Source organism: Rhinopithecus roxellana, chromosome 4, assembly GCF_007565055.1.
Source record: "Rhinopithecus roxellana isolate Shanxi Qingling chromosome 4, ASM756505v1, whole genome shotgun sequence".
NCBI classification, from domain to species: Eukaryota; Metazoa; Chordata; class Mammalia; order Primates; family Cercopithecidae; genus Rhinopithecus; species Rhinopithecus roxellana.
In genome coordinates this window covers 78,003,001-78,030,923 of record NC_044552.1, presented here as the reverse complement: position 1 = coordinate 78,030,923, position 27,923 = coordinate 78,003,001, and the positions used below count along the sequence as shown (strand labels likewise).

The window sequence follows — 27,923 nt, the reverse complement described above, 5'->3', positions numbered from 1 at the left end:
TGGCAGCCACTGACCTATTCTTTCACTGTAGTTTTGTGTTTTTGTGAATGACATGTAAGTGGAGTCATACAGTGTGTAACCTTTTGAAATTGCATTTTTTCACTCAGCATAATGTCTTTGAAATTCATCCAAGCTGTTGAGTGTATCAGTAGTTCACTTTTTTGCTGAATAGTATTCCATTTTATAGCTATAACACTGTTTACTTATTCATCTATTGAAGGACATTTGAGTGGTGTCCAGTTGTGACCATTTTGAATAGAACAGCCATAAACATTTATGCACAGGTGTGTGAAGATTTGTTTTCAGTTTTGGAGTGGGATTGCTGCATAATAAGGTCATATATGTATGTTTAACTTTATAAAAAACTGCCAAATTGTTTTCCAGAATAATTATTTTCTTTTGCATTCCCACCACCGGTATGTGAGAATTCCAGCTGCCTGCCATCTTTGCCAGCATTTGGTATTGCCAGTTTTTAAAAATTTTGGCCCCGTGTGGTGGCTCACGCCTTTAACTCCAGCACTTGGGGAGGCCAAGGCCAGTGAATTGCTTGAACCCAGAAGTTTGAACCCAGCCTGGGCAACATGGAGAAACCCTGTCACTGTAAAAAGTAAAAAAATTAGCTGCGTATGGTGGTGCACCCCTGTAGTCCCAGCTACTTGTACTGAGATGGGAGGATCACTTGAGCCTGAGAGGTCAAAGATGCAGTGGGCCATGATCAGGCTACTGCACTCTAGCCAGGGTGAAAGCAAGACCCTGTCTCAAAAAAAAAAGAAAATTTTTTTTCAAAACATTCTGTTAGGCGTGTGGTGATACCTCATCATGGTTTTAATTTTTATTTATCTGATAGCTACTGATATTAAGCATCTTTATATTTATTTTTGTGTCATCCTCATATACTCTCTGACAAACTGTTTCTTCATATGTTTTGTGCATTTTTTGGTGGGTTGTGTGTTCTCTTACTGTACTTTAAGAACTCTTTGTATATATTGTGGATACAAAGTTTTTTGCCAGATACATGATTTGCAGATGTTTTCTCCCCATCTGTGGCTTGTCGTTTCAATCTCTTAAATATCTTTTATAGAACAAAAGTTTTTGAAGACGATTTATCAATCTTTACATTTTCTGTTTACATCAGTGATCCATTTAGAGTTAGTTTTTATATAAAGTGTAAGGCCTAGGTAGAGGTTCATTTCTGCCATGTGTAATATGAATTGTTCACACATCATTTATTGAAAAGAATATCCTTTTTCTTGAAATATTTTTAGATTAGAAAGTTTAGTTTCTGTCATTTTTGGTTAAAAATTGAAATTCCGAAGTTTTGATTACATGGAATTAATATGTTTAACAAATTCCAAATATGATTTCATCACTTGAGAAATTATTTGTTCAATTCTAATATTTGTATATAAGGTAGAATCATGTTTTGTGAAGACTTACTCCCTGTGGCAAAAAAATGTAAAATAATTTTGAAGATTCCACTTTAATTATTAGTAGACTGTTTATAAAAGGAAATGGGATTATTTTATTCTCTCTTAAAATTCTGCTCAATTTAGTGTCCACTTACTACTGTCTAGTTACTCAAGGTAGTAAATATTGTGTTATTTTAAATCCTCCACATTTGAAAAGTTGTCTTAACATTTCAAATGAAATAATTTAAGATTTATTTTTTCTATTTAGTTTTTCTTATGTTCATTACAAAAAGAGTAAAGAAACTTAACAACTCTATACAGCTCTCTTTATAATAAAGTGAAGATTGTTAATAAAAAATTAAGAAACATTATATTTCTTCTATAAAACTAGCCTATACTTGGGACCTTTTGTTCTCTTTACAAACACAATTTACTATGAAGAAAAAGAAGTGAGTGACTTCCAACATAATGAAATTGTGGGTGAGGGTGGTAGAATTATTTTCTTTGCCACAGTTGATTTCTATTATTTATATGAAATAATCATGTCAGCCTATAGTACAGAATTAAGTATATAATTTTAGTTTATATTAACAGATATGTTAAATATGTAAAAAGGATTTAGACTAAAATGACTGGTCTGGAAATCTTTTTTATATATAGTTTAAATGTTTATACTCCTTAATACTTGGTGAATAAAAATGTGTATAATTTTAAAGAACACAGAGTGCATGGATATGTAGTGTGTATATTGGGTGTATACATATAGCTTTATTTTTTAACTGTTTATGGTTTATTTTTTTACCTCCTCTTTTAATTCCAATTTTTTTAGTGTAGTGACTGTCTTTTGTGTTCTTCTTAACCTTCTACATATTTTGACCCAACCACATATTCCAAGAAGTGTTATTCATAATAATGTTGACTTGAGTTTTTAAAAATAACTTAGAAAATAATACATTCTACTGCTTTTATTTCATTTTGTTCAATATTTAGTTTTTATAACTACATTAGTATGAGTAAGCTTTTTGATTTTCTACATGAGTTAAAGTGGTAATATATTTTGTTTAGAAAGAAGGCTAATAGACTGTTAAAAGAAAAAGATGTTTGATGTTACTACTTTTGGCTTGGAAGCATGGAGAATTTCTTTACTTTGATCATATTAGAAGAATTCATTAATTTATCATTTTTAAGATGCTCCTTATTTAGATTTAAAAATTGTGAAATTTAACATTCCTTGTAATCAGTACTAAAATGGTACATCATGCTGTGTTTATCATTTATGATCAGAAAGACCAAGGTGAACAGAAACAGAAACCAATTATGTCTAATTCATTCTTAGCTCACGAGTTAACTTGCCTTTTTTTTAAAAAAAGTGGAGATGTGTGGTAGTAAAGTTACTTTTGCAGAGCCATAATTTTGTGGCCTTAAATTCTTTAAATTTGCAAGAAAGTTTTAGTAGCCATGAAGTTTTTGTTTTGGGGATTAAGAAAATCAGTATAGGCTTCCTTATTGAGGTGCTGTAAATTCACATTTGTTTATTAAACAGAAAAATATTTATTTATTGTCCTCATTCAGTTTTAGGGCAAGTAAGCTGAAAACTAACTAGTGGTAATTCTGCCCCACTCCCACCCACCTCTACAGCAATATAACCTCTTCCACTCATTATCTCAGTGGTATAATTTGACATTTTTCCAGGTACTTTATGCTTGGGAAATCTAGTATTATATTTTTGAAATCTCCATAGCATTCCTGAAAACAGAAAAAAACCCATGTTTAGGTTTATGGTGTCATTTTATTAAAGAATATCTGTTTTACTTTAAAAATTGTGTCAGTGATTTTACTTTTTATATGTATTATATCCCAGATTCTGTTCCCAAAATAAAAATAAAAATGCTTTTTAGATGATAGAGATGTTTGAAATGTAGATCAACAAATTCCAATAAATAACTGTTTCACCCTGATACTTGTGTGATTAGATTTAGGAATTTGCTGTTTAGTAGGTTCCTATTGTGGCAGAGAAATCTTTCAGGCATGAATTGATAGTCCAGATCCTTTGAGGTCTGTCTATTCTGACCTATGACCCCTATTCTTACAAGGTCAACATCTGAGGGCAGAAGATTAAGGCAGTTTAAAGACTGGAATGGCAAATGGAATGGAAAAATTAGCCAGCACATTTTGGGTGCAAAACATCAAAGTCATCAAACAGTTTGCTTATTTTAAACTTAGCTTATGATTATAACAAGCTAATTTTATTGTGTTTGTTGGAATTAGAAAAGTTTAATAACTATAATTTACTTCAAGGTACTATTTATATAGTAATAAATTTTAGCTGCATAATACAAATTAAGTTCACATAGCTTACCTTCAAAATATCGGGAAATGTGAAAATAGTTTGTCACAATATCAGTACATTTTAGTCTTGTGTGTGTTTGTATACTTAATTTAAATTTAAATTGGGAAAATATTTACTTCAGCTTTTACTATGAAATATTTAATTTATCAACACTTGCATAAAATATATACATATGGTAATATGAAGTGACTGAGGATTTAGTTGTAATTATACAATGTTGACTTTTGGGAAAAAAGTCGTTTTAAAAGATGGAGGTAGAAAGTCAAAGAAGGTAAATTGATTAGGCAGAGACAATTCATTCATTTTTCTCCTTTGCCTTTTTGAGACTGCTCTTTTAAATTTTGTCTTTCCCCTTTAAAATGTTCCTTATGTCTTTTAGTTGTGTGCCTTTTTTCATTGTAATTCTGAACCATAGATCAGTAGGTATCCCTTCTTAGTTTCTCTATTTTGATCCCCGTAAGAAATTCCCCACAACTCTTTATTTTACATTTGTTTGTATCCTGGACAGCTGTGAATTTGCATCTTGTACTTCCTACTAATGACTGGCAAAGGCTCGGGCTGAATAACTGAACTATTGCATCCAAATTTTCAGTTATCCATATGGTGACTAAGGAAATTAGTAAAACCGATAGAATACCCAAGTCTTCTTAATTCTTCCGTATTTGTAATTCTATCCCAAGTTTCTTTATTATAGCCTAATTTTAGGATGGTTATCCAAGTCCTTTCTTCTTGTGATTATTTGGCCAGGGATCTCTTAATGAGGCAATTATAGTTGTTTCCTTCATTCACATTATCTTAGCAGATGCTCTCCCTGCTGTGACCTCTGTTCAGACCGGGCAGACAATGTGCCATTCTCATCACCCTCTGCCAGACATTGTGTGGAGCTGAGCTTCATTTGGCGCTGCATAGGTCTCCCAAGATGCCTTATTGGAATGGTCAGAAGCCAAGTGGCAAATAATCAGAATTTTAGGTTGATTTTCTGATTGCTGTTGTAGTCTCAGCATAATAAATAATAAAATAATGCCTACAGAAGAAAAGTTCCAGAAGCAAGTCTAATAATAGTTCAAGTAGAAATTATGGATTTAAGAAGTAACTTAGCTTTCTTCCTTTAGACTGTAGCCTTGGTGAAGTCAGATTATTTATTTATTGTATGATTTCAGTACAAGGGTATTGTGATAATTTGGTAGTACTTTAGAAATTTGATATCCGTTCTAAAAAGGAAATTAATTTAGCCTCTAATATTAAGTATGTAGATGTTTAAATGAACATTATGACATTGTTCAGAGTATCACTTGTGAATTTTAATGTCACTTAAATTTTAAAAATTATGCTTAAATATCTTAAATTTAAACATAAATTATCATGATTTATATCTGCTAACTATGACATCCAATCTGTTCCTGTGTGAACAGAATAAGAGCTGATCAAGATGAAGACTGATTAACAGAAAATTTTGTTACTTGCACTGCTGAATCCTTCCACTGAAATACTAGTTCTGCATCCCAAACCCAAGTAACAATCTAGGGGAATCACAAAGTTTTCAGCAGTCTCCAGCTAGACTTTTTAAATTCTACATAATAAGGATATGCAAGTCAGATTCTGGTCTGATAAATTTGAAGAGCTTATGTAAAGATTCTTCCAAATTCACATTGGAATTTAAATTTTTGAAATTTGGTTAAAATAACAGATTAAGAGCTACAACTTTTCTCTCCTTCCCTCCCCTCCCCTTTTTCCCCCTCCCCTCCACTTCTCACCCCTCCTCTCCCCTTCTGTCCCCTCCCCTCCCCTTCTCTCCCCTCCCCTCTCTTTTCTTTTTTTTTGAGACAGGGTCTCACTCTGTTACCCAGGCTGGAGTGCGGTGGTGCAATCTCAGCTCACTGCAACCTCCACCTCTCAAGTTCAAGTGATCCTTTCACCTCAGCCTCCCAAGTAGCTGGGACTACACATGTGCACCACCATGCCCTAATTTTTTAATCTTTTTTTAGAGACTGGGTTTTGCCATGTTGCCCAGGCTAGTCTCAAACTCCTGACCTCAAGTGATATGCCTGCCTCGGCCTCCCAAAGTGCTGGGATTACAGATGTGAGCTACTGCACCCCACCAAGAGCTACAACTTGAACTGCTCTCATAAAGAGATGTTTCTTTTTGTTGGAATAATAGGGTTACCTTATTTATATTAAATTCATTATATATATATAAATGGTCCTGGGAAAATTGTCTGTCTGTAGAGAAAGAGTAAGATTGGATCCCTACCTTATACCATTTTTAAAGACATAAGGCAAAACTTTGCAATATTAGAAGAAAATACAGGAGAATATATTCCTGTGATCTTAGATTTGGGAAAGATCTTTTTAAAAGAAGGTACAAACAGTACAAACCATAAGGGATAAGATTAATAAAATTGGCTGCTCTAAAATTTAATCTACCAGGCAAAGGTTTCAGTCAGACAGATAAAACCACTCAAAGTATCTATAGAAATTAGGGATGTATGCGTTATACATAATGTGGGAGTTGCAGGGGAATGGAAGAGTCAGTGGATTAGAGAAATAGTCATTAACCAGTCTTCAGAAGCACTGTGCTGGGGATACAAATCAGAGCTTGCAGGGAATTCCAAAAGCCAGGCACATCTGATTATGAAAAGGGAACTGGAAGAGGGAGTTTCTGGAGAGGCCTATGGAAGCTACTGCCACCGAGTGGACTAGTGGCAGGCTGCTGTTGGTCAGCAGGGCCAACAGTTGGGAAGACATGCTGAGCACAGGGCACCAGAGAGAACAGCTGGGACCTGCTGGGCAGGTCTGTGTCTGTTACGAAGTCTGGCCAGGTCCAAGAATAATGACTTCTTCACTTCCAAATCTTGTACAAGTTTCTCTTTTGGTTGACTCTACCTCAGAACCATCCAGAGAAGGAGATTCTCTGAAATGCAGGTGCTAACCGTAACCAAACTGATATTAAACAATCTAGCATCAGTAATATAAATAAACTTAGACAGAGTGGGAAAAGATATTTGCAATGCATGTAATTGATAAAGAATTAATATCCAAAAAGCACTGCAAATCAAAAAGAAAAAAACAAAGCCTGATAGAAATGAACAAATAAACAGTAATTTATAAAGAAAAGTATTCACTGAAAAAATGTGTGGCATTGCTAACCTAATGAGACATCATTTCACTCACGTTGAACTAGCAGAAATTTCAAAGTCTGACAATACCAGCATTGTAAAGAATGTTCCACAATACTGATGGGATTCTTGACACTACCACTTCTAGAGCAATTTGGCAATATCTGGTGGAAGATTGTTCATATCATTTTACTCCACTTCTGGGTAGACTTTTCCATGGCAGTGTTTTTCAAACTGGGTTGGGAGCCCCTGGTGGCCTTGAGATCTATTTGATGGATTATGACCAGAGTTATTAATTTTAAAAAATGAGATAGAATAAAAATCATCAGCGTACATTGCATGTAGTAAGAGTAACTTGTTTCATAAACTTACGAGTTGTGGTGTGTGTATTTGTGTGAGTACTGAATCAAGATTCAAAATGTTTTCTCAATGTGGGTCATGGTCATTTTCACACAAAGAATTATCCAAAAATGTTACTTATAGCATTGTTTGTAGTAACAAAAAACTAGAAACAACCTAAATGTCTGTAAATGAGAATTTTTAAATTATAGTGTATTCTTAGGATGATATGGCAGTTAAAGTGAACATATTAGAGCTATATCTCAAGGATAACTCCTTTTTTAAAAACCCCACTGTATTGTTGAATAAAAATGTAGGTTGCACACAGTGTGTGAAATATTACTCCATCTATATTTTTTAAAACCATCAAATGATATTGTGTATTATGTATGGATACTTACATGTGTGGCAAAAAATGTGAAAACATGATAAACCCCAAATTCATGCTAGAACTTACTCTTAAGAGGCAGAGAAGAGAATGGGATTATGGGAGTATACAGATTATATTTAACCATTTGTTCAAGTTATTTTGAATCCTTCAGTAGGATATTCATATACAATAGATTCCATACCTTATTATATTTATTTTTAGGTATTGTAGTTTTTGATGCTATTTTGAATGAATTTTTTTTCTTCAGTTTTAAATGGTTCTTGCCTACTGTAGAGAAAAGCTGTGTAAAGATTTAGGGGAAAGTTTTGTCTCTTCTCCAAGAGTTATACCTATTATTTTCTTAGGAATACACTCGAACTTCCTAAGCAGTGTTGAATGATGCTGATGACAGCAAGCATTCTGTCTTCCAATGTAATGAAAATGGCTTTAGTATTTCAAGTTTAGTTTGATGTTTGCTGTTGTTTTTCAGTAAATAATCATGTTTAAATTGCTTTCTTTTTCTTCTCGTTTACTCAGAGTTTTTACCATGGATGGCTGCTAAATTATTATATCAAAAATGTTTTCAGCATCTCTTGACATAATTTATATAATTTTCTAGTATATTGATAAAGTGAGTTACATCTCTAGATTTTATGAAGTTAAAGCATTCTTACATTTCTGTGGGGGAGTGAGACCCTTTTTAGTCATTTGATTATTCAGTTTCATAATATTTATCAGTCATGCATGAACTAGGACTTTTTGTGTACTTTCCTCTTCAAGTTTTAGTAAGTTATATTAAGATTATTCTAGTCTCATGAATTAGTGGGTTTTCTGTCTCTGTGTTGCTATATAGTTTAACATAATAAGAATTTAAGTAGTAGTCTCCTCTTAAGTGATAAATAATAGATTTCTTTCATGGGAAAAACATCACAACTTGTGTTTATATTTATTTACTTTATACCTTTTATTTTTATGTTTTGTAATGTATACTAGTTTGTACCTGATATATAAATACACACAAATCTACATATAATGGGGTAGGTGTTCAAAAAAAATTCTTACTAATAGGTGTGCATGATCAAAATAATTTAAAGCCCTACAACTTTAAAAGGTAATAGAACTAAGCTGTAAACACCAAAGCCCTTCACATTTTGTAGTTAAAAAAATTGTCTAGCGGTTTCTCATATCAGAGTTTTCTGTTCCCTTTTAGATCAGATTTAGTATATTTTACTAAGAAATTATTTACTTCCATTGGATTTTCTAATTTGTGCCTAACTTTGAAATAAGATTTTCTTACTTAAATTTCTTCCTTATATGCAATTGGAATTTTTTTTTTTGGAGACAGGTTCTCACTCTGGTTGCCCAGGCTGGAGCACAGTGGTGGAATCTTGGCTCACTGCAGCCTCGATCTCCTGGGCTCAGGTGATTCTCCCACCTCAGCCTCCTGAACAGCTTGGATTACAGGCACACACCAACACAACCAATATTTTTTTTTTTTTTTAGTAGATACAGAGTTTCACCATGTTGCCCAGGCTGTTCTTGAACTCCTGGGCTCAAGTAATCCTCCCACCTCAGCCTCCTAGAGTGCTGGGATTACTGGTGTGAGCCACCACACCTGGCCTACAATTGGATTTTAATAATTCCTAATGTTTTATGTTTTTATTTTATTTTTTTCTCATTTAGGCATCTCATGAGTTTACCTTTTCAAATAATTACCTTTTATTTTATCTCCAATTTTGCCTGTTTTTTGTTTCTTTCAGATCTCACTTGTATAATGTCTTCTTTGTTAATTTTGTTTTTTTTTTCTATTTTCATAAGTTGGATGCTTAATTTATCTTCAATCTTTATTTTTATAGGTAATAAGGATTTCAGACCATAAATACTCTTTTAGGAAAAATTTAATTGTTTTGCACAGGTTTCAGTATGAAGTTCTAGGTGTTTTTGTTATTTTCTAGATAATTTGATATTTAGTTTTGATTTTCACTGTGCTGGCTACTCTGAAATCCAGTGCTGTTAAAGGGTTGTTGTTTATCATCTAACTGGAGGTATATTGGTCATAAGTCTTTCAGGTGCAAGTTACACAAATGAACTCACTGTGGCTGAAGGTAGTTGTTCTCAGTGTCATTTTTGGACCAGCATTAGCATCACATGGGATCTTGTTTAAAATGCGCACTCCAAGGCCTGACCCTAGACTTAACCTGGGGTGTTGAGCTCAGCTATTGTGTTTTTTTTTCTTCTTTTTTCCATCAAACCTCTGGGTAATTTTGATATACTCTAAGTTTGAGATCCCTTGGCTTGGCGTGGGAGGGTGATGTGGGAAGAAATTTGTTGAATCACATAGTTTATAATTCCAGGAATTAAAATAGTTCAGATACATCTGGATTTGAGTGCTCAATCCTACTGCCAAGAGGGATAGAATCCCCAGCAATTCTTACAGAAGTTCAGAATTAATTTTGTTGATCTAGCCTAGAATGTGATAATCTGATTTGCTAGACATGAATCATTTGCCCGCTCTATGCTGGGGAGTCAGGTGAACTCCCACCCTCATCTAAACTACAAGGATTAAAAGTAGGGGAAAAAGGATTCTCCAGAAGAAAAAGTGCCATTATGAATAGAGGCACTGAATGAGGGGGTAGGCAAAAATAACTGATACATGTAAAATAGCACTGGATTACAGAGTAGCCAGTCTGTAAACTGTTACTGGTTTTCAAGAAGACAATGAGCTTGTACTATAATCTAAGTTAATATACCACTTCCTTCACTGGAAGGCCTTGCTACAAAAACAGTGTCACCTGTACTAAATATTCCTTTCTTCATGTGTTTAGAATTTTCCTGTGTTATTTGTTTATATGTTTCTTTATTTTTTTCCTTTTCTCCTGAAAATCTGGTTATACAGCTATTAGTGCTCCTAAAGTTTCATGTCTTTTCTCAGCATTTTCATCTATCGTCTTGCTTTCTTTTGTAAGATCATTATTTTGAACATTAATTGAGTTCTTCTAGAACATCGACTGACTTCTCAGATGTGACTGTCTTCTTTCATTGTTTTGTTTTCTATTTAGTTTCAAAATTTGAGATCATGTTTTTAGTTCCAAAGAGCCTTCTTTTCTGTCCTAAACTGGTTTATGTTAAAAATTCTCTTCAGATGTTAGTGGGAGCCACGTTTTCTAAAAATGCAGTTCTTTCCCTCAGGTTACTTTGTCCCTATGAAATACTGGAGTTTTTCTCCCCTCTCATTGTGTTTTTTCTTCCCTTAACATGAGTACAGAGGCAACTTTTAGCCTCTTTTAAAACAGAGACAAACCTCTGATTTATGGAAGTGATTTGTGATTTCTGCTCTTGTGAGCTGACAGTAAGCAAACTATCAAAGCCCAGCCCCTCTGCTCTGGGAGATGGGGGCTGAAGGATGGGTAACCAAGGAAAGAACCTCTGAACTGTCCTCTGCTCACTGGAAGAATATATTCCATTTGCCAAAGGAACAAAAGAGTGAAAATACCTAGGAATAAAACTTAATGAGAGATACACAGAATCTAAATGCAGAAAACTGAAACTGGCCAGGTGCGATGGCTCACGCCTATAATCCCAGCACTTTGGGAGGCTGAGGCAGGTGGATCCCTTGTCACGAGTTCGAGACCAGCCTGGCAAACATGGTGAAACCACATCTTTACTAAAATTACAAAAATTAGCCAGGCATGGTGGCGCACGCCTGTAGTCCCAGCTACTCGAGAACACGCTGTCTCGAAAAAAAAAAAAAAAAAACTAAAACTATACAGAGTTAGTATAAAAGAAAACATGAGTAAAACTAAGCTCAGTATGAAGCCTACCCTGGGATATGTTTGTCTGTGTGTGTGTATATACTATTAAAAATGAAATCTTCCCTCCTCTTTTATAAACTTAATAAGATTGATAATTTTTAACCAGCTACTTTAAAAACTTCTTTTGTTGATTTTTTTGTTTTTTGTTTTTTAGAGACAGGGTCTCATTCTGTCACCCAAGCTGGAGTGCAGTGGCAGGATCTCAGCTTACTGCAGCCTCCCCTCCTGGGTTCAAGCAGTTATCCTGCCTGAGCCACTTATGTAGCTGGGATTACAGGTGTGCACCACCATGCCGTGCTAATTTTTGTATTTTTAGTAGAGATGGGGTTTCACCATGCTGCCTAGGCTAGTCTCAAACTCCTGAGTTCGAGCGATCTGCCCTCCTCAGCCTCCCAAAGTGCTGGGATTACAGCCTCCCAAAGTGTTGCACCTGGCTCTTTTGTTGATTTTTAATAGTTTTTCAATATATTCATGGATTTCAAGGTATGACACATTTTTACCCACAAATAATAATAACTGTATCCTCTATGATACTTTGTGGTATATCCATTTTATTGTTTTTCCATTTTGTTTCCGCCTTTGTGTTTTACCTGTTCAGTGATCAAATAATTACATTTTTCCTGTTTTCCTTGTATTAATTTTTAAATCCATCAAAAATTTTATTTGTTACTTTATATAAAGATTAAGAAGCTCTGTTCTGAATTCCCCCTTACTCAGCATCTCTTGTTGAACTCTGTTGATTAGTGAAAGTTCTTCTGTTATTTGATGATTGCTTCCTTGTGTTACTGCTAATATGTATGTTTCAGGGCTCTCTACTTTTACAGCTTGTCCTACTCTTTCTTCCACTAGTTTTAATTTCTGTATTTTTGTAATACCTTTTAATTCCTCAAGAAGTAAATCTCCCTTTATTACTGTTCTGAGATAGTGTTATTGCTATTTTCATTTATTTTTAAAGATGAACTTCAAAATCACTTTCTTCTCATTATTATCAACTCTCATTGGTATTTTGATAGGAATTCAAATTGTTTTATTCATGAAATACTTGTGGTACAGGAATCTCAGTTTTGCAGTTTGTAAATCCAAAGTATAGTACTATAAATAGAAATTTCAATTCCCACAGTGGAGATATAAATCTAATGATAGCTGATAAACTATTTCATATGACTTGATCTAATTTTTTCATGCTCTAAAAATTGATTTAATATAGTCATTGGAAATTACTATTTTAGTTTTCAAAATATTTTCATTTCAGTAGTTTCAGGGGTACAAGTGGCTTTTGGTTAGATGGTATAGTAGTGAAGCCTAACTTTAATGTACCTGTTGCCCGAATAGTGTACGTTATACCCAATGGAAATGATCTTAATGGTAACATTTTAAAGTTGTATTTCTAGTCGTTGGAATTTTTGGATCAAGTGCAATGGCTCGCACATGTAATCTCAGCTACTTGGCAAGCTGAGATGGGAGGAACACTTGAGCCCAGGAGTTTGAGACCAGCTCAGGCAATGTAGTGTGACCCTATCTCTTTTTTGTTGTTGTTGTTGTTTGTTTGTTTGTTTTTGAGACGGAGTCTCGCTCTGTCACCCAGGCTGGAGTGCAGTGGCGCGATCTCGGCTCACTGCAAGCTCCGCCTCCCAGGTTCACACCATTCTCCTGCCTCAGTCTCCCGAGTAGCTGGGACTACAGGCGCCCACTACCACGCCCAGCTAATCTTTTGTATTTTTAGTAGAGATGGGGTTTCACCATGTTAACCAGGATGGTTTCGATCTCCTGACCTCGTGATCTGCCTGTGTCGGCCTCCCAAAGTGCTGGGATTACCGGTGTGAGCCACCTGCACCTGGCCAACCCTATCTCTTAAAAAAAATACATATGACATTTATAGCTACAAGTATATGTGCCATGAATAGTCTAACGCTAAACTGTTAGGAGCAGTAATAGAAGAAGCAGGTAAATAATCACATCATAGATTAATAAAAGTTTCAGAAATACCTGAAGGTACTATTTTCTTTTTATTCTACGTATATCTTATGTAGGTAAGCCTGTTTAAATCCTGAGTATTCCTAAATCCACTCACTTTATTTATTTAATAATAACTATTATTATTTAATATGGAATACTTCATAAATTTGTATGTCTTTTTTTTTTTTTTTTTTTTTTTTTTTTTTTTTTGAGATGGAGTCTCGCTCTTGTCACCCAGACTGGAGTGCAGGGACACAATATTGGTTCACTGCAACCTTTGCCTCCTGGGTTCAAGCGATTCTCCTCCCTCAGCCTCCCGAGTAGCTGGGATAAAGACATGCAGCACTGTGCCCAGCTAGTTTTTGTATTTTTAGTAGAGACGGGGTTTCACCATGTTGGCCAGGCTGGTGTCGAACTCCTGACTTCAAGTGATCCACCTGCCTCAGCCTCCCAAACTGCTGGGATTATAGGTGTGAGCCACCATGCCCGGCCCTGTATGTCATTCTTGTATAGGGGCCATACTAATCTTCTCTGTATTGTTCCAACTTTAGTATATGTGCTGGCAAAGCAAGCACCCACTCACTGTACATTAAAAAAGTTAACCATATCGGTACACACTTGGACAATGCTAAACCAGTTACTCATTTTTTGCCTTAGGAGGGAAGTCTGGGTGTGCTGTAGTGCATGGTTAGGCTTCTTTTCAAAGTCCAGTTGGTAGGATGCTGAGCAAAACCTTGCCAGAACTCAGAGCTGTGAACTTTACCATGACTCTCCAAGTGATCAGTACATAATGTGCTTATCTAATAACACCTTTTTAAAAATTAAAACCCATCTCTTCTTTCATCTCTATATGGTTTTTGTTCTATTTTTTCATGTGGCATTTTTATAGTTAGTAATTGTAACTAATACTAAATGATTTTACAATGTTTTTAAATCACTGTATATTTTTATATTTTCAGGACAATGAATGGCCTCATAAATTTCCTTTAGAATTCTTTTTCTTTTAGATAGAGATCACCAAAATCTCTGAGAAATGTTGATTTCGGTACTTGGTTTTATTAGGAAGTTCAAGACACGATATAAAATATGTAAGACTGTGTTTTACAAATGATGCTTTAAAAGGTATATAGGGCTAGGAGTGGTGGCTCGTGGCTGTAATCCCAGCAGTTTGGGAAGCTGAGGTGGGAGGATTGCTTGAGACCAGGAGTTTGAGACCAGCCTAGACAACAAAGCAAGACCTTAGATTAAAAAAAAGAAAGAAAAGAAATGGTACATCGGATTCATGTAGACTAATAAGTAAATATATCTAAAAGAAAAAAAAAGTAGTTAATAATGAGTAAAAGAAAAAGCTGAGGGCCAGGCACAGTGGCTCATGCTTGTAATCCCAGCACTTTGAAAGGCCCAGTCGGGTGGATCACAAGGTCAGGAGATCAAGACCAGCCTGGCCAACATGGTGAAACCCTATCTCTACTAAAAATACAAAAATTAACCAGGCATGGTGGCGCACACCTGTAATCCCAGCTATTCAGGAGGGTGAGGCAGGAGACTCACTTGAACCTGGGAGGTGGAGGTTGCATTGAGCTGAGATCATGCCATTGCACTCCAGCCTGGGCGACAGAATGAGACTCCATCTCAAAAAAAAAAAAAAAAAAAAAAAAAAAAAAAAAAAAAAGAAAAGAAAGAAAAAGAAAAAGCTGGGACAACTGGTTGTAATTGAATTGCTGAGGAATGTTGTATATTAGCTTGTTTTCCTTCTCCGGGAATTTTTTTTTTTAAGTTTCAAAGAAATGTCTGCAATAGAAAGACCTATAATACGAGTTCTTTTGAAGTGTAATCACCATGAGAACAAGGACCTGATCTGCCTTATTCACTACTGTGTCATGGGTACAAAGTAACTACTTAGTTAATATTTATTAAAGTAGTTGTAATAACCCTGGGCAGTTATCTTTCCCTCTATCTAGTTTCTCATCTGTAAATTCTTTCATTTTACCAATTTTTTTTGAGTGCCTGCCATGGACCAGGCAATGAAGTTGGAGCTGTTTTAGACAATGAAGTTGGAGCAGAGAATGGGACATACAAGGGTCTTGCTGTCCTGTAGCACAGATTTTAGAATGTGAGGCAAATAAGTAAAAACAGATTTATTAATAAATGTATATAATATGATGTCAGGTAGTGATAAATGCTGTGAAGAAAATTATAGCAGGGTAAGAGGACAAAGTAATAGTTGGAATGTTTTAGATTAAGTGATCAGGAAATGCCTGAAGAGGTGACATCTGAGCAGAGACATGAATGAAGTAAGGGAACAAGCCTTGTAAAGATCTGGGGGAAGTGATTTTTATTAAAAAGGAAAACCTGTGCAAAGATTCTGAGGCATTAATGAATTGAGCATGTTTGAGGAGTGGCAGGCCAGCCAGTATGACTGAGTGAATTGATTGATGAGAAGAGAGGTCCAAGATTAGGGCTGAGAAATTGGCAGGGTCATGTAGACCATGGTTTATGAAGTTTGATTTTATTCTTGGTGAGATGGTGTCTTAGTCTATTTTGTGCTACTATAAAAGAATACCACTGATTAGGTAATTTATAATGAAAAAAAAATGTATTGGCTCACAGTTTTGGAGGCTGGGAAGTCCAAGATCAAGGGGCAGACATGTGGCAAGTGCCCTCTTGCTGTGTCATGGTGAGAGAGCAAAGGGAGAAAAGGATACCAAACTTGTCCTTTTACAGGGAACCCATTCCTATGAGAATGAACCCATTTCCAGGATAATAACATTAATCCATTCATAAGGACAGTGCCCCCATGACCCAAATACTTCCTATTAGGCCCCGCTTTCCAATACTGCTGCATTGAAGATCAGTTTTCTTATGTTTTGTTTCTTTAAGAAACGAGTCCTTTTTATGTAAGCTGTGGAATGCTTTAGCATAAAATTGTTTATAATATTCCTTTATGTCCTCTTAATGACTACAAGACACATATCAATATTCACTTTTTCATTGCTGATAATAGCAATTGATTTCTTCTCTCTTGTTTCTTGATCATTCTAACTAGGAGTTTATTCAGTTTTATTAATCCTTTCCAGCCAATTTTTGACTTTGTTAATTTTTTTATATTGTTTTCTATTTCATTGGTTTCTGCTCTTAATTACTTAATTTATTTACTTTTGGTTTATTTTTCTCTTTTTCTAGCTTCTTTAGGTAAAAACTTAGACCATTGATTTTTAAACCTTCTTTTCTAACATAAACAGATAAAGTTTTAAATTTTCCCCTAAACACTGCTTTAGCTGCATTTCGCAAATTTTAATTTATTTTGTTTTCATTTTTATTTTCCTTGTGATTTCTTCTTTGATCTAAGTGTTATTTTAAAGTATATTGTATTATTAAAATATTTTGGAATTTCTCTATGTCTTATTTATTTCTAACTTAATTCTGTTGTGGTCAGAAAACGTGTGTATTTTGTAAGATTTCCACGTTGTGAAATTTACTGACTTTTTTTGTCCCAAGATATGTTCTATCCTAGAGAGTGGCTCACGTGCACCTGAAAAGAATGAATATTCAGCCGATGTTGAGTGCATGGTTCTATAGTGTTAATTAGATAATGGTGGTTGATAGTGTAGCCCAAATCTATGTCTTTATGGTGCGTGTGTGTGTGCGCACTCATAAACTTACTTGTTACTGGAAAGGAATGTTAAATTTCAACTATGATTGTGGATTTATCTGTTTCTTCTTTGAGTGCTAACAGTGTTTGCTTCATGTGCTTTGAAATTGCATTAACAGCAGATTCATTGCATTCATATTGGGAATATTATGTCTTCCTGATGAATTGACCCTTTATGTTTATGAAATGTCCCACCTCCCCTGTAATATCCTTTGTTTGACACTGATACAGCCACACCAACTTTTTATGGTTGTTTGTATGGTGTGTATGTGGGTGTGTATATATGTGGGGGGGGGGGGTGTGTCTGTATTTTGAGATGGTGTTTCGCTCTTGTTGCCCAGGCTGGAGTGCAGTGGCACAATCTCAGCTCACTGCAACCTCCGCCTCCCAGGTTCAAGTAATTTTGCCTCAGCCTACCATACTCAGGATTACAGGCTGGGATTACAGGCACCTGCCACCATGCCTGGCTAATTTCTATATTTTTAGTAGAGACAGGGTTTCACCATGTTGGCCACACTGGTCTCAAACACCTGATCTCAGGCGATCCACCCGCCGCAGCCTCCCAAAGTACTGGGATTATAGGCGTGAGACACTGCACCCGGTCTACTGTTTGTTTGCTTTTAATTTCAACATATCTGTGACTTATATTTAAAATATGTCTCTTGCAGTCAAGATATAATTAGTGTGTGTGTTTTTAAATCAAACCTGATGATCTGTACCTTTTAATTGGGATTTGAGACCATTTGTACTTAATGTAATTATTGATATGGTTAGATGCAGGTCTGCCATTTTGCTCTGTTTTGTCTTTTTCTCTTTTGGTTTTGTTTGTATTTGTTTTCTGCCATCTTTTTGGTCAGTATTGTTTCATTTGCTATAAAATGTAAAAAGATAATACAATGTAACAATGCTATAATTGTTTTTGTATTTTTTTTCTGCAATCTTTTTGGTTAATATTGTTTCATTTGCTATAAAATGTAACAGTGCTACCAAAATTCAATTCCATTCACCACCACCCTGGTGTCATTCTCGGTGCATATGGCATACATTTTTTATTTTGACATAATTGATAAGTCCCACAATTCAGTGTTATTACTTTTGCTTTAAATAGATAGCATTTCCTGTACACTTCTCTCATTTCTAGTTTTATTTATTACTTTCTGTAGACCTGTCTTTATCCCCATTTCACCTTGCTTTTATGGACAAAATGTCTTGGAGACACTAGGGGATGATGAAAAAAAGGTGAACCCATAGGTACTGGAGTGGGACTGACTGATTCTGTGGAGGGAGTGGGAGAGTAACAACCTGAAACCTGGAGAGCAATCAACTTAGGTCCTAGGAACTCTGAGGAATGGAGGGACATTCATCACGTTTTGTCCTATCCCCATGCCCTGGGGGACTTCTTGCCACTTTGGGGTGCCCCCCATTGGGGAGTCATACACCCGGGGTGCAAACCAGTGAGTTTCCATGAGTTTACATTTTTCTTGAATGTGAACATCTTTTTAAAAAATTTTATTTATTGATTTATTTATTTTAGCATTGCTTCTTGTGAAGTCTGCTGGCCAAAAATTCACTCAGATATCTTTATTTTGCCCTCGTTTTTAAAAGGTATTTTTAATAGATTTAGAATTCTCAATTGAAAGGTTTTTTTTTAACTACTTTTAAGATGTCCCCTTGTCAGCTGGTCTTCATTATTTCTGAGAGGATGTTATATATTATTCATTTATTTGTTCCATAGTATAAAATGTATCTTTTTTCTTACTCCTTTATTTGGGCTTTAAGTAGCTGAATTATGATGTGCCAAAGTGTGGGGTTTTGGGGGGTTTATTTGTATTTATTATGTTTTGGGTTCTCTGAGCTTTTTGGATTTGTTGATCCACAATGTTTTTCATAAAACTGGGGAAATGTTTGGCCATCATTTCTTCATGTGTTTTTTATTCTTCTCCATTCTTCTTCATCTGAGATTCTAATTACATATATATATATATCAGACTATTTCATATTGTCCCTCATGTCACTATGAATAACAGTATCTTAAAAAGAAAATAAAGAACTGTAAAATATGAATAGATTCATATTTGGAACTGTAAAATTCAACTCAGGGTTTTTAAAGCAGTTGGAATTCATGGGACAGGATGCTGGAGAGAAGAGATCTGTGCAAAGGAGAACTCCTGTACCTCTCCCTCCTTAGTCTTGATTAAGGGCCAAGTTGCATGTGCACAGGTTGAGGCCCTTCAAAGCACAGCAGCAGGCTTTGTTGTCTGGCAGAGAGATAAGCAAAAATATCTTCATATTTATTATATTCAAATTTCTTTATTTTCTTTGATTCAGTTTGTGCTATTTCTTTATAATCTGCTTTTTAAGTTCACTACGTTTTTCTTCAGTTTCTAAGTTACTATTATTCAATCCATGAATATTTTCATTTTAGATATTGTAGTTTTCAGTTCTAATATTCCTGGTTGTTGTTGTTTTAATAGTCTGTCTTTCTTCCTTCCCTCCTTCCTTCAGACAGGGTCTTCCTTCCAGCCCCAGCCGGAGTGCAGTGGCATGATCATGGCTGACTGCAGTCTCAACCTCCCAGGTTCAAGCAGTCCTCCCATCTCAGCCTCCTGAGTATGTGCACACCACCGTGCCTGGCTTTTTTTTTTTTTTTTTTTTTGGTAGAGACAGGATTTCACCATGTTGCCCAGGCTGGTCTGAACTCCTGGGCTCAAGCAGTCCTCCCAAGGTGCTGGGATTACAAGCATAGGCCACTGTGCCCAGCCGCTGTTCTTATTATTTTTCTATGACTATTCCTCATTTGTTCATTCATTATGTCCATCTTTTCTTTTAAGTTGTTGAGCATATTTATGATAGCTATTTTGAGTTATTTCCTGCTATTTCTAACATTTGGGTCTTTTTAAGATCTTGACTACTTTTTTCCTTAAATATGAGTCACTTTTTACTGCTGCTTTTCATGCCTAGTAATTTTTTTATTGTATGTAGAATGTTGGGCTGATAGATCGTAGGGAGTCCGAGTCATTTGTCTTCTCTACAAGATGTTGACTTTTGTTCTGGTAGACAGTTTTTGCTCTGCCAGTTTTGTTTTTATTCTAGATTATGGTAGATCTATTTTCATTTGCTTAGTCCTAGAATGCAGTCATAGGGTACATAGAGTATAATCCTCATTCCTAAGTCATGAGTTTACTAGGATCTCAAGTGAAATGCCTGTGTTTCTCGATTTAAAATCCAGTGTGGTTTCTTTACTTCTCGCTAGGTCAGTCCAGTATCTCCCAGCATTTTGTGGCCTTGGATATTTTTGCTTATCTCTCTGCCAAACAACAAAGTCTGCTGCTGTGTTTTGAAGGGTCTCAACCTGTACACATGCAACCTGGTCTTTAATTAAGAATAAGGAGGGAAAGGTACAGGATTTGTACAGATCTCTTCTCTCCAGTATCCTGTCCCATGAATTCCAACTGCTTTAGAAACTCTGAGCTGAAATTTATGCCTTTATGGCTCACTGAGATCACTGCTGTGCTTGTGTTTCATTGTCTTCTTGCCTCTTAGTCCCAAAAGTCTACCCAGGCAGACAGCTAGGGCAAACATCTGGGCTTACTTTGAGTGTTTCCCTTCTATCAAGCACTACAGTTTTTTTACTACCTAGTGTCCTGTCCAGTGACAATAAACAGTTGCCTCATATCTTTCCCAGTGTTAAAGCTGTAGACTGCAGAAGAGTAAGTCTAAGTCTATCATATTCAGAAGCCCATTGAACCTATATACAGTATTCATAACTTTTTTGTAATACAGAGATAAAATATCTGTAATGTAAAAACTACATGTAGAAATTTATTTGGGGGTTACAAGTTGTTTTACAGCCTGACTGTGGTACCATTTCCAGAGATAATTTATTTATAACCTCTTGTATTAGTTTTTGTTTTCCAATCCATCAGCTATTCCCCATCACCTATTAAAGGATCTGGTCTCTAAAGTCTTTTTATATGTGTGACGCCGAATTTATGTCTCAGCATGAGGTTGAATTAAAATAGATGTGGTATGTTTTCTGCCACACATCATCACTATCATCTGCCATCTGACAGCATAGGAAATTATTTGGCTCCTACACTTATACCTAACATGTAGCTCATTTGAAGAGTGTTATATTTCTCATTTTTGCAGTGTTGAGTGTTTAATTTGCCGTGACATGTTAATGCTGCTTCAATCAAGGTGATTTTTCTTCCTCTTTCTATATATGTATATTACTCAGGATAATTTTTATCTTGGTATACCCATGTACCTCTTCTTTCATTTTCTTTTACTTGCGTGGAATGGCTTAAAGTCAATTTATTTATCATAGATAAGTACAAGCATTGTTATTTTACTGTATTCTTGTGTAGTTTTACCACTACATTTTAAAATTGAAGTATGTATTGGTTTACTATAAATTACTTTTTTCTATATATTATGGTTAAGGAATATAGATAGTTTAAATTGTATGTATATAGAGATTACTTTAAATTTATTTCAGTATAAGAATGGGGCATTACAAAAATATTTATTATAAAAAGGAAGTATTGATCTAGTAGTGTTAAGAAGTGTTGCTTTAAACAAATTAAAACATACTTATTTTATAGTCTGAGCAATTCAATATCTGAACACTTTGGATCTAATTGTACTGGCTGCAGCTCATGGTCCCTTATTTATTTAATTATTTTGTCTTCTCTGATTTTTTTAACCAGAAATTCATACTTCTTGAACTTGTGTCTACAGGAATTTTTTGACTCCTGGCTTTAAAGTGCATTTTCTCTGAGGAGGGTATGTGTTTATTTTATCATGTGCCTAGAGGTACTTGTACCAACTGGGAACCATTTAAAAAGAAATTCTCAGCTTGAGTTGTAGCCCCACATGAGCTGCAACACCATATAGCATCTAGCTTGTGATATCAGTTCTCAAGGGGGGAGATCGTTTTCTCTTCCTCCCACCACATAGTTGGGAGCAGAAAAGTTATCTTGCCTTTCCCGTCTTTGAGGTAACTACTTTTCATTGATCTTTACATTCTGAGTATAATTTTGGGTGGAGGTTCCAGCTTTCTGTGGGACAGGATCTTCTGTTAGACTCCTAATTCTGGACAGATCTTAGGCTTTGTTTTCTAACTCCTCTGCTGCATCGTCCAATTTACAAGGTGAAAGCTTCAGATTGTTGCTAGTATTTTGTAGATGTCTCCAGAATGAGAGGCTATTTCAGTGCTCCACTTACCTCCCTAGTTTTCTGCTTTCACTTTGTTTTTGGCTTCTGAGCATCACTGACTTTTCAGTGCCATCAGCAAAGCAGTTCAAAGGATGCTTTAGAAATGTTTTTTCCAGTATTTAGTTGTTTTTAAGTGGTGTGTGTGGTTGTTCAGAGTATTTTATATGCTACTTTGAAGGAAATGAAGTGTATTTTTGTATGTAATGTAATTATGTTATATATAATGTAATTTTAATGTGTGGCTGTTGCCTTTTAAAATTTGCGCTTTTCCTCCTGTGGATATTTTTAAAGTATTTGTGCCATTTTTCTTTCTCTTTTTGTGAATTACCTGTTCATGTCCATTGTCTGTTTTTCTGTTGGACTCTGGTGATTTTCAAAATAATATATAGTACATGGCTTTGGAAAGGGCTGCTTTTCTGAGGAAATGAGTCCCCTAGGAAGATCTGTTTCCTAAGATATGCTTGTCTGACTTTGAGGAAGTTTGATACTGGTGCTATGGTTTAATTTTAGTTCCTTAATTCTTTTGTATTCATTTTATGTTCTATCTGTGGCCTCTTACTATCTCCTACTTGCTAAATCCAGCAGCCTATTTTAATACCTCATCTTGTTTGATCTCTCTATTAGCCACTTTCTCGAATGCAAAACTGTATATATATATTTTTTAAACTAGGGAAATATCTCTTTTCTTGTCTTCCTTCTACTTTTCTGACTGTTCCTTCTTAGAACTGCTAACTGGTTGCTCCACCTGAAAGTTATTAAATAGTGGATTTCCTGAAAGCTTTGGCTGCAGTTATTGTTTCACTCTTCACATTTTGCTAGGTGATCTCTGAGCTTTAGCTACTGTCTGTTCTTTTAGTGATGTCTCCCAAGTCTGTGACTTCAACCTTAGCATCTGTCTTCAAGCTTCAGACTCGCTGTGTCTCCAGAGATGCACATCCACATGTGGTTAACTTGTAGTTTTTCCATTACTATTTTATTGAAAAATCCTTATAGTGGTAATTGAAGCTTAGTAAGACTTGACAAAAAAATTGATTAGATGAAGGGAAATTGAACTGTGTGGTAGTTTTGCCCAGAAGATGAAGCTTCTGCCATAGAGTTACATTATAGCTCAGTGGGTGCCTGTTACTCTAAAATATTACTAAAATGTATGACAATACTATTTGGCCCAAAAAGTATGGCAAATAGGAATTCATGTTTTTATTACATTTGACACTAATCATTTTGCAATTCTTCCACTTTAATGATGCTGTCCTTTAGTACTAAATATTATTTTTTCATCCTTACATTCCAGCATCTTATAATATTTTCCCTTTTCATTCTTTTTATTCTAATGTTACTCTATTTCTTTTTTTTTTTTTAAGACAGAGTTTCGTTCTTGTTGCCCAGGCTAGGGTGCGATGGTGCAATCTCAGCTCACCGCAACCTCCGCCTCTCCGGTTCAAGTGATTCTCCTGCCTCAGCCTCCTGAGTAGCTGGGATCACAGACATGCACCACCACAGCTGGCTAATTTTGTATTTTTAGTAGAGATGGGGCTTCTCCATGTTAGTCAGGCTGGTCTCCAACTCCCGACCTCAGATGATCCACCTGCCTCGGCCTCCCAGAGTGCTGGGATTACAGGCGTGAGCCACTGTGCCTGACCTTTTACTCTTATTTTTTAATAATACAAGGTGAAGATGACTGATTTGCTAATTCGTTTTTTTTGTTTCTTTGTTGAGATAGGGTCTCGCTTTTTTGCCCAGGCTGGAGTGCAGATCATGGCTCACTGCAGCCTCAACCTACTGGGCTCAAGCAATCTGCCCACCTCTGCCTCCCAAAGTTGTTGAGATTGTAAGAGTGAGCCACTGTGCTTGACCTATAATTAATTTTTTGTTTGTTCGTTTCATTTATATTGTCCACAGTAATATAAATATGGTCACAGTGGTTGGTGACTGAGTGGTACAAGCAGACTGATAGATGCACCTGGAGTATCAGTTACCATGACTGATCTGTGACATGCCTTGAAGGCCAGAGATCAAGAATCTACTCCCAAATGGACAGAAAGCTGAGATGACTTCATGGTTTAGAAGAGTTAACTTCCAGTAAGCATGATGTTTTAAAGCCCAGAATATAGTGACTTTTTCAATAGTGCCTTTTCCATTTCTTTGAACCAACCAGGCATTATACCAGTACACACTGTGAATGCAATGATAAATGTAGAACTTATTGGAAGAGATTTGGAAACTAGGAGGGGGTCTAAATGAACTGGAAGAGATGAGCTGAGTTTGAGATTACAAGGAAACATAAAAGTGGCAATAATTTGTGAGTGTCAGACTAAAGAAAGTAGTTTGTATATAGGAAGTTGATTAATTTTTCAAAAGGGAGTTGGTAGACAAATATAAGTCTAGATCTTGGTGACTCTGGAAAGGTACTGAGAACAAGATAGGAAAATAATATCAGTAAGGTAGAAAGAAAACCAATTTAATGTTCTGAAAACCAGATGAAAGAATAGTCCCTAGAATATAGGAATAGTCAGCAAATTCCCAGTACTTAAAACTGTACTACACAAAGATAGTCTACTTTATCATTTTCTTTATCTGCAACTTTTCTGATAGAATTTATATAAACTAAGTTACCCTGCAATTTTATTTTTAGGGACTCCAAGGGATAAAGCAGAAAAATATTAAATATTTAGACAGTGAACTACATACAGGAAGAAATGCACGGCATCTGCAACAAAGCAAATTAATTTACTAATATCTCATCAAAATGGAAGAGTAGGAGATGGTCAAGAAAATCCCAGTAGACAAGCAATGGAAAATAGAAATTAATTATAGAGCATTCATAAGATATACATATGTAGTATCATTGTTGGGCTATTTAGTTTGATCTCTGTAGGATTCTTGTAAAGAGAAAAATATTTTAAGCTTCTGTTATTTTTGCTCTCGCTCCCCCCACCCCACCCCCCAGTTCATGAGGGCTTCAATTCATCTACCATGAATTGTCTTACCACTAGTAGAGAAATTTCACCTACCATTTATATACGAAGCTTTATAGTTCACAAAACATTTTAAAATATGTATCTCATTTAAGACCAACAGCAACCAAATGAAGTAAGTGGAAATTATGTTCATCTTTAAAAATGAATTCTTGAAGTATGAAGCTTACTTATAGATGAGGAAACCCAGAGAGATTAGGTGGTTTTATCATGGACTACCACCTGAGTTACAGGCTGAAATCCTGGATTCCCTTTTATATTAGATTTGAGGTCATGAACAATGTGTACATAAACTTTGAAACTTAGGGTTTTTTTCCTACTGTAAGATCAAAGTTTAAAAAATGTTAAATTGTAAAATATATTTAATATTCTGCTCAGTAGTCTTTGTTTCCATTTTCTTTTCCAAGCCAGCCAACTTGCCTTCCTAAACATGTCCTCTGCTTTTCTACTTTGGTGTCATACTCAGGCCATTTATTTGCCTGGTATATTTTCTTTCCCATCTCTGCATCTGTTTAAACCTTACTCATTTTTATTTTTATTTTAATGTAATTATTTATTTTAGACAGGAATTTTTCTTAAATGGTACTGCTCCTTGCAAAGCAGGGCTGACTCCAAGGCAGGGCTCTCAGAGTCAGCCTAAACCTTACTCATTTTATTTCATTTTATTTTATTTTTTTAAAATTTTTTTTTTTTGAGACAGAGTCTTGCTCTGTCGCCCGGGCTGGAGTGCGGTGGCCAGATCTCAGCTCACTGCAAGCTCCGCCTCCTGGGTTTGCGCCATTCTCCTGCCTCAGCCTTCGGAGTAGCTGGGACTACAGGCGCCCGCCACCTCGCCCGGCTAGTTTTTTGTATTTTTAGTAGAGACGGGGTTTCACCGTGTTAGCCAGGATGGTCTCGATCTCCTGACCTCGTGATCCACTCGTCTCGGCCTCCCAAAGTGCTGGGATTACAGGCTTGAGCCACCGCACCCGGCAAACCTTACTCATTTTAAAATAACTTTTAAGTACTATGTTGCAGCTAGGCCAACTCTTTTACAAAGTCATCCCTCTCACTCTCAGTAATTATGCTTGTGTTATTGTTATGTTCTGTTTTGTTTTGTTTTTGATTATGTCATTTTTGGAAAAGACGTAACACTTTCTATCTTACAGCATTTAACAAAGTCTGCATTTATTAGCTATTGCTATACAGGAAGAACAGTCGTCAGCAACAGTTACCATTTGAGCCAATGGACTGTTTAAAATATATTTTTAAGTGATATTACAAGTAATTTACAGATATGTAAATCAAAGCCTGCTTTAAAAACTGCATTGGAAATTAGCAAGAATTTAACAAACTCAAATTTTTCTTGCATGTGTTTCTGGTATGAAGATACTCATTTTCATAATGGGTGATTTCCGTTGAATGCAAGTAATTGTGCATGGATGACCCTGGAACATACCTATTTTGTAAATACTGATTCAGTTTTCAAATACATTTCTAAGAGGTTCCAGCTTATTGCTCCTGATGGTTCTTGCATTTACATCCTCAAAATGAAATACTTTTGGAAGTTTTCATGGCTCGTAATTTTGTCAGAAGGTGGTCATTTTCTTTAGCCGATGATAGCAAAACATTTTCATTTTTAGACATTGATTAGAATGATATATTCAATTGATTTTTTTCATTTCTATGCTATTTCCTTTCAGTCAGTGCCTTAAGCATTTGTCCACTTACGAGCCATATTTCTTATGTACAGTTTGTTATGTAAATTTCTTAGTACAAACCTCATAAAAGGTAAAATACGGTCACGTGTTCTTTTAGTAAACATTTTTGTCCAAAAATAATTGCATGATGACATCCTGTAGAATGACTTACTGGGTAGCAAATTACCTTTTTGTCCTTAGAAATAATATTGTTTACTCATTGATTTAGTGAATATTTATTTGTTTGTCTTATATAAAGGCTCATACTCTGAGATTTAGTTTATACAATTTTATCATTATCATTAGAGTCTAGAGTACTGCTAGCTATCTTTTTGTATTTATGTTCTTATTCATCTTCTCTCTGCTATTATGGACAGAAATGAAAATTTCTGATTCTCAGCCGCATTCAATGTAAGGTTAAAAAGAAAAAGATTATAAAAAACACTGTCCCAATGTATTTGGTACATTCTTGGAACATCAGGCAATACTTTAAGCAAAGCTGAGAAGGGTGGATCACTTGAGGTCAGGAGTTATAAGACCAGCCTGGCCAACATGGTAAAACCCCATCTCTACTAAAAATACAACAATTAGCTGGGCGTGGTGGCGCATGCCTGTAATCCCAGCTGCTCGAGAAACTGAGGCATGAGAATTGCTTGAACCCGGGAGGCGGAGGTTGCAGTGAGCCAAGATCGCACCACTGCACTCCCGCCTGGGCAACAGAGCAAGACTCCATCTCAAAATAAAAGTAAGAAAAGTAAAGTAAAGGATAGTAAAATAGCGATGATTTATTTCTCTATTGTATCATCACCTGCTGGGCACAGTGGCACATGTCTACTTGAAAGGATCATTTGAGGCCAGGTGTTTGAGGCCACACTGTGCTACAGTCACGCCTATGAATAACCCCTGCAATCCAGCCTGGGCAACATAGCCTCAGTCTTAAAAAAATTTTTTTTTCCAAATAATATTTTCCAATATGTCTTATTAAATATAATAGTTATAATTATATTATAATTATTTTATCTTTTTGTGTAGTTGGAAATAAGTC

At 35.6% G+C, this 27,923-nt stretch overlaps 1 protein-coding gene and 1 non-coding gene across 3 annotated transcripts in view; one reads left to right on the top strand and one right to left on the bottom strand.

Annotated features, from left to right (window-relative positions):
• LIN28B (lin-28 homolog B) overlaps window positions 1-27,923 on the top strand; it is a 140,716-nt gene that overhangs the window by 93,032 nt on the left and 19,761 nt on the right. The gene's annotated exons all lie outside the window — the stretch shown is intronic.
• LOC115897115 lies at window positions 13,821-13,927 on the bottom strand. The gene has a single exon (XR_004057059.1). It is a non-coding gene; the product is annotated as a U6 spliceosomal RNA (small nuclear RNA).